The 7848-nt window shown below is 39.2% G+C and overlaps 1 long non-coding RNA gene across 1 annotated transcript; it reads right to left on the bottom strand.

The window, feature by feature from the left end:
* Positions 1 to 1221: 1221 nt before the first annotated feature.
* Positions 1222 to 4233, bottom strand: LOC120434840. Its single transcript, XR_005609387.1, has 5 exons — positions 4168 to 4233; positions 2095 to 2991; positions 1923 to 1984; positions 1645 to 1811; positions 1222 to 1298 (listed from the first exon to the last, which is right to left on the bottom strand). It is a non-coding gene; the product is annotated as an uncharacterized LOC120434840 (long non-coding RNA).
* Positions 4234 to 7848: the final 3615 nt, after the last annotated feature.

The raw sequence follows: 7848 nt of genomic DNA, 5'->3' as shown, positions 1-7848 counted from the left end.
CAGCCACCAGGACTCTCTTGCTCTGAGGTGACTGCTGTTCACGGTGCCCCCAAAAACTCTCAGGCTGTCTTTGGATGCTCCTGTTTCTTCCTCCTTATGCAGTTACTGCTCCTCTCTTTGCAAAGACAAAGACCAAATAACACGAGAGAAGAGTGAATCACTTTAGTACAAGACAAACACTCCTGGTTACTCTGAGGAAATGTCATTACATGATGAATATATTTACCATGTTAGTCAGGGAAACTCGTTTGTGGTGTGTCTCTTTTGTTTCTCCTTTTCATCAGATTCTTAAAAACAAAAGGCAGAAAAGCAACAATCAAAGTTAAAACCTCAAGAAGTTTTCTAACATTTTGGGACATCATTTTAGAGACAACCTTGAACATTACTTATTACTTACCACTGTGTTGGTTCTTGTTGATGTGTGAGATGCAGCAGAGAATAATTTATCCTTGCCACTGTCTTCATGGATCCTTAGTTCATTTGCATAGATTATATAATAAAGTCATTTTGTAATCCTAATAGTAATATCAAAAACACAGGCCAGCAACAAGAAATAAAGAAAAGTGCAAGAGGCACTGAAAACACTGACCTGTGTTTCTCAACAATAACAAAGAACTATATACATATGTACAAAAGTTTGGAGAAAATAAGTTCTCCAGGAAAGGCTTCGATCTTGATTAGAGTCTGAAGCGCTTCCTTGGTGGAGCGGGGCTCCTGCTGCTGCTTTTCTCCTCTGTCGCCTTTGTTTTTGCACGCTGTGCAAACTTCCTCGGAAGCGGCAGAGCACTGACATGATGACGTTGCCCTCTGAGCTGTAGTCAGTGACCCTCCAGATGTTTGTCATCTCAGTGTCACAGTCTTCTGTGCGATACACAGCAGATATGACTCTGTTGTCGGTGAGGCTGTTGACCTCCAGGGTGCGGACACAGTTCCTCCGGTCTGCCTTCAGCACAAAAATATTCGCCTTGTCAGGAAGGACCGGAGTCAGGATCTGAGATGTCAGGCGGGACCCTGCAGGCAGCACCACCATTCCATCTGGTGAGTCAGTAAGAGGAGATGGAGTGGTGTTTTCCCTCCAAATCTGCAGCACAGGTCTAAAAGGTGTCGTCAGCTCCTCTGAGTGAAACTGTCCCCTGACTGCAATTGGAGGAAAATCCTTGCACCCCGTAACCAGGTCATGGTAAAGGGAGAGGAGCAGATTGTTCATAGAGTCCAAATGGCTGGCTGCTGTTTAAAGGACGGTTCCTCAAGTTTGTTGACGACTATCTGACACACACTGACTGGACTCACCAGCTCAGCTACGAGAAAGCAGAACGGTCATCTATGTTAATCATAACATAATCAGACAAATTAAAGATTTCAGTGTCAAGACATGGCTTTATATCATCATATGCTATTTCTACACACAGGCAATAAGAGACCCACAGCAGAACTCAATGTTTATAAAAGTCTTAACATTTTTGACGTGCTAGAACGTGAGAACATTTCTGTTGCATTGTAAATGGTTCAATTGGAGTTGTTATAGGGCCAGAGGCGGGGGTACACCCTGGACAGGTTGCCATCTGACACAGAGAGGGCTCAAACAGAGAAACAAACTACCATTCACACTCACATTCACACCTATGCCTAATTTCAAGCACTTACATCATTTCTCTGGACTGTGGGATGAAGCCAGAGCAACTGGAGAGAACCCAGACAGCCACCAGGACTCTCTTGCTCTGAGGTGACTGCTGTTCACGGTGCCCCCAAAAACTCTCAGGCTGTCTTTGGATGCTCCTGTTTCTTCCTCCTTATGCAGTTACTGCTCCTCTCTTTGCAAAGACAAAGACCAAATAACACGAGAGAAGAGTGAATCACTTTAGTACAAGACAAACACTCCTGGTTACTCTGAGGAAATGTCATTACATGATGAATATATTTACCATGTTAGTCAGGGAAACTCGTTTGTGGTGTGTCTCTTTTTGTTTCTCCTTTTCATCAGATTCTTAAAAACAAAAGGCAGGAAAGCAACAATAAAAGTTAAAACCTCAAGAAGTTTTCTAACATTTTGGGACATCATTTTAGAGACAACCTTGAACATTACTTATTACTTACCACTGTGTTGGTTCTTGCTGATGTGTGAGATGCAGCAGAGAATAATTTATCCTTGCCACTGTCTTCATGGATCCTTAGTTCATTTGCATAGATTATATAATAAAGTCATTTTGTAATCCTAATAGTAATATCAAAAACACAGGCCAGCAACAAGAAATAAAGAAAAGTGCAAGAGGCACTGAAAACACTGACCTGTGTATCTCAACAATAACAAAGAACTATATACATATGTACAAAAGTTTGGAGAAAATAAGTTCTCCAGGAAAGGCTTCGATCTTGATTAGAGTCTGAAGCGCTTCCTTGGTGGAGCGGGGCTCCTGCTGCTGCTTTTCTCCTCTGTCGCCTTTCTTTTTGCACGCTGTGCAAACATCCTCCGGAAGCGGCAGAGCACTGACATGATGACGTTGCCCTCTGAGCTGTAGTCAGTGACCCTCCAGATGTTTGTCATCTCAGTGTCACAGTCTTCTGTGCGATACACAGCAGATATGACTCTGTTGACAGTGAGGCCGTTGACCTCCAGGGTGCGGACACAGTTCCTCCGGTCTGCCTTCAGCACAAAAATATTCGCCTTGTCAGGAAGGACCGGAGTCAGGATCTGAGATGTCAGGCGGGACCCTGCAGGCAGCACCACCATTCCATCTGGTGAGTCGGTAAGAGGAGATGGAGTGGTGTTTTCCCTCCGACTCTGCAGCACAGGTCTAAACGTTGTTTCCAGCTCGTCTGTGTCAAGGTGTCCCCTGAATGCGACGTGAGGAAAATCCTTGGACCCCGTAACCAGGTGATGGTAAAGGGAGAGGACCAGGTCTTTCATAGAGTCCAAATGGCTGGGGCTCAAAGGACGTTTCCTCAGGTTGGTGACAACCATTTGACGCACACTAAGTGGCTTCACCAGGTCAGCTACAAGAAATCAGAAAGGTCATCTATGTTAATCATGACATAATCAGACAAATTAAGGATTTAAATTTCAGCACATGGCTTTATATCATCATGTGCTATTTCCACACACAGCCAGTCAGGAGCCACAGCACAACTTATTGTTTATGAAAGCCTTAAGATTGGTAGAAGGAGAGAAAATGATTTTGCACTGTAAATGGCTAAATGGCTTGTTTTAAACCAAAGATCACACCAACAATTTCACATTCAAATGAAAAACTAAGCGTCTTATTATGTTGCAAACACTAAATAAGTCCTGCTGATAGAAATCCTTTGCAAAATTATCATTTTAGCTGCATGTAAATTAAAAATGTATAGTTTTTGTGTTCTTGGTGACTGTGAACAAAGTTTAATGGAGTATATCAAAATTTGTGATAAAGGAATGTAACCCATAATATTTGTGAATTATGGACATATTGTCAGTAAGGTTGCATAGAGTTTCAGTGATGTTTGATACTGAATTCATGTTCAGCACTTAGGTTGTCATATTTTTATTTTAGTTAAGCATCAATCTGTTGAAAATAAAACAGCTAAAGTCAGACTTAAAAACCTCCAACCTTCTTATTGCATGCAATTTCAATTTCTCACGCAGCACATAACATACATCTGGACACCTGTAATGCACTAACATAAATATGATATATTTAATTAGATCAGCATCTCGCAGTACCCATAAATGATTTTGCACATAATGCATACAAGATCAAATCTGGTCACTCCCTAACCTCCCAGAATTAGGCTATATCATTTTTATTTTATTTTTATTTTATTTTCCTAGCTCTGTAAACTCAACGAGTGCCTCTGTGAACTCTCACAGGTCTATCATGCTTCTATGCAGATCCGTAATCTATTAGCTTCATTGTCTAATTCAGGGCCACTTGCCAAAATCCTCCACATACAAAAACGGGACTGCAGGATGGCCGCACTGACGTCAGACGTCAGCCTCCTGCCGAGTCTAATGAGTGACGTCATTTCCAGGGCGCGCATCTTTCAAACAAAAATTACCCAGTCGCCATATTTGGCTTGACTTTCAATCTAATGAAACTTTAATCACTTTAAAGCAATAAAAGGCCCGTGTACGGTGTGTTTGTTTGCTTAAATATTCTATTAGGCTATACTTATTAGCTTACTAAGCTTTACCATAGCGGCCGTCAAGTATGCGGTTGATACCAAGGGACAGCAGGTATTGCTGACGCTGTAATCCAGGGTGGCCATTTTGGGTGCTTCAGTTGTCCTATTCTTCAAGTTTGGAAAACTTTCAGAGTCGCTGGTAAAATGCGAGTTTTCACAGCACTAGTTAGAAAAGCTCCTCTTAGCACTCTCATGTGAAAACAAAATTCGATCGTTGGCTTCTGCTTTTATACCGGCTCAACACGTCATCATCACCTTGACTCCCAGTGTCACCAAGCGACGCGGGTGATAAACATTTCGGCTTTATTTATTCAGAATAAGTTTCCCACAATTATCATATTTCTAAAAAATAATTCTCAATTAGTTTCACATTTTCGATTCATAAATATTTTAATATCATTACGAGACTGTCCTTATAATTTTTTACATCATTAATTCATAACTTTATAAACAATAAATAACGAAAGCTCATCACGTTAAGTCTGCTTATTTGTTTTGTTAAAAATAACAAACAGTTAGTCCTCAGATTAAAACAATTTAAAGAAAAAAATAATATTCATGCTGAAAGGAAACCAAATAAATGAACGAATAAAAAATGAATATATAAACAAACAAAGCGAGTACAATAAAGATGGTTTACTGTCAGATATTGTCGCAGCATTTAACTGCGCCTTTGATAAAGACGTTTCGGGGTTTTTCCACGTTATAGTTGTACAGAGTGAAATTTACCTAAAACGCGTGTGTGCGGTGATTTATGCGCACCTTTGATGACCACACTTTAAACTATTTTACAAACGCGAATTTCAAACTTGAATAAATAGCGATCCATTACGCTTTTGAAGGTTAGTATTCAAACTAAATAAGCTGCTGCATTTATAACATTTTTATTGAAAATTTCTCTCCCTAAATGTTGTAAAGTCAAATAAAACTGGCAAATTAAAGTCACTCTCTCCAAATCAGGTAATTCCAACCTCATCTGGTCAGCTTTGATTTAAGTAACAGGTCTGTGTTCACCTAATTAAAGTGACCAAAAAATGCTTAAATGTGCTGATTAATGCAGACATAAAAATATGTCATTATACTGAATTAAGTTCTATTTTCGTAAGTAGGTTAACTGTATTTAGTAAAACCAATCAAAAAATACGTTGCTGCTCCAACTTAACTGACTAAAATTAGTGTGTGTGGCAATCACTGGATTTTATTTAACTTAACTTGATTTAACTGGTATATTTGTAGAAGTTTTAATTTGATTTACTAAACCAGGATATGTCAACAATTTCCACACAGTGTACATAAGCAAATTCAACTTACAACACTTTAGTTTTGTGAAACAAACATTTATTACAATGAAACACAGATATCCAACCCTCTGAGTATCAATACACATTTTCCTTCTTCTTTATTTATGGTACACAACCTTTCTGACATCTCTTATTTCCCCCTCTTTCATGCCAATCTTTGTTACATTCTCCATTTTTATTTTTCCCCTTTCACTGACCAACATAAAATGAAAACCTCCCATGAACACTTTGAAAGTCTGCTAAAACATATTCAGACATGATTTCCACTAGTAGTTCAATGTGTGGATCCAAAATATTCCAGTTCATTTGATGGTTGGGGACAAAAACCCTTGTCCAAGTGTTCTGCAGTTCCATTTCAAGGTTACACTAAACAGTCTTTCACTGCTCCTCTGTTTTCCTCTTCATTCAAACAGCTTGGTTTTTTAGCACTTGAGCTTTTGTTGAGAGACACTTTCCATCCAGTTCCATCACAATGTTTTTGTGTAAACAACACAAGAAAAAAACTAAAAGGAAGAAACACAAAAAGCAATGACTGAAAAGTCCACAATAACCTTTAGTAGTTTGTGCAGCTGAAAGTAGCAGTTTAAACAGTTTTAATCTTAATGTTAGGGAGATTTTGCCAAATGTATTTACTTTGTAAACAATCTCGTGAGAAAAGGTTATTAAAGAAATAATAACAGGAACAAATGCCAAAAGTCATAGCACCCAAAAAATCCCACAAAGAATTCAAAATAATAAAGAGGAATTGAGCAACAGTTGCATTCACACAATAATAATAGAGTGAATTGAATACAAAAATATATTGATGAACAGACGTTTGTTAGAAAATAAAAACAAAAAACAGACTTTTTTGTTGCACATCTCCTTCTTACCTTCAGAAGACTTTCATTAGCTGCACAATCAAATTTGAAAATTACAATTTCCAGCTCTGTGTGACTGTTCATGAAAGATTTGAACCCTTTGCAAATGTTTTTGTTGTTTGTTTTGTTTTGTTTTGTTTTGTTGTTAATAGAGTAATCAAGACAATGTAATGATAATAATAATAATAATAACCGATGACCTTCTTTTTAAATCGTCAGTGAAAGGCTTGTCTTCAGTCACCTCACCAGCAGTCTACTGATCTCTGCAACGTCTGTTCAACATGATCTACATTGGTGACTTCCGAGTGCATGGACAATTTAAATATGTGCATGGATAAGTGTGTCATGGCCAAAGTGGCCACGGTTTAACCTGTAGCGCTTCAATAACTGAGATCTTGTCACTTGTGCTTCACAGTGCACAGACACATAGTTCTCCTGGCAACCACCAAACACAGAATCCAGACCAAAAAATTGTGATTTTTCACTCTAGAGAACAAATCTCCATTGCTTTAGTGTCCACTGGTGGCATGCTTTAAACAAGTGATTCTTAACCATTGAGGGCCGCAAAGAAATGTAGTTTTACACCTGTGGTCCACAAGGGCCACGGACATCATAAGTTATTAATTGAAAACACCAGGGACTACTGTTGTCATGAAAATCAGCTTGCAGTAAGCAAAATATATGGAGAAGTACAAGTACAACCCTGACTTCCTGAAGTATGAGTTTGTCAACGGAGGAAACGAGGCAGACCTGAGAGCCCAATATGTGGAGTGTGGACTAATCCTATCCAGCAAACCACTGAAGCCTTCGAAATTAAAATGGCATCTCGAAACCAAACATCCCACACTCGCAAGAAAGCTGGTGGAATATACTGTAAATGTGCTTTAAAAGCTAGACTTGTGGCACAGATTAAAAAAGTCTTTCACTATAGATCAGGATTTTATATGCCTGTAGCTGTACATATGTGCCGTGAGATGATTGAAGAGGCTGCTGCAAAGAAGCTACTGACCATCCTATGCTCAAACGACACCGTGAGCCACCGTATCATGGACATTGCCTTACACATACAACATGCTTCTGGAAAGAATAAAAAGTAGTCCATTTTTCTCTTTACAACTAGATGAGTCCTAGACTAGATGATCTAAGTGTGAAAACCATCAACTTCATTAAAAATAATGCTGTGAACTCCAGATGTTTTGCCAAGCTTTGTGAGGACAGGGAAGCAGATCATGTCTAGCTGCTCTGCCACAGTGAGGTGAGATGGCTTTCAAGAGGACTGGTCATAAAGCGTTTGTTTGAACTGACCAATGAGGTTCTCTTTTCTCACGGAGAAAAAAAAATCTCCTCTTGCACATTATTATGCCAACTCAAAGTTCACAGCTAATCTTGCCTACCTCTGTGACATTTTTTACTGCTGAACCAGCTGAGCATCTCACTTCAAGGGAGAAACAGCAACGTGTTCTATGTTGCTGACAAAGTTGAAGCTTTCAAAACGAAACTTGCTTTGTGGACTAAGAGAGCCCAGGAAA

Source organism: Oreochromis aureus, linkage group 19 (assembly GCF_013358895.1).
Source record: "Oreochromis aureus strain Israel breed Guangdong linkage group 19, ZZ_aureus, whole genome shotgun sequence".
Classification (NCBI taxonomy): Eukaryota; Metazoa; Chordata; class Actinopteri; order Cichliformes; family Cichlidae; genus Oreochromis; species Oreochromis aureus.
The sequence above is the reverse complement of the archived record's forward strand: the minus strand, read 5'-3'. Positions and strand labels throughout refer to the sequence as shown.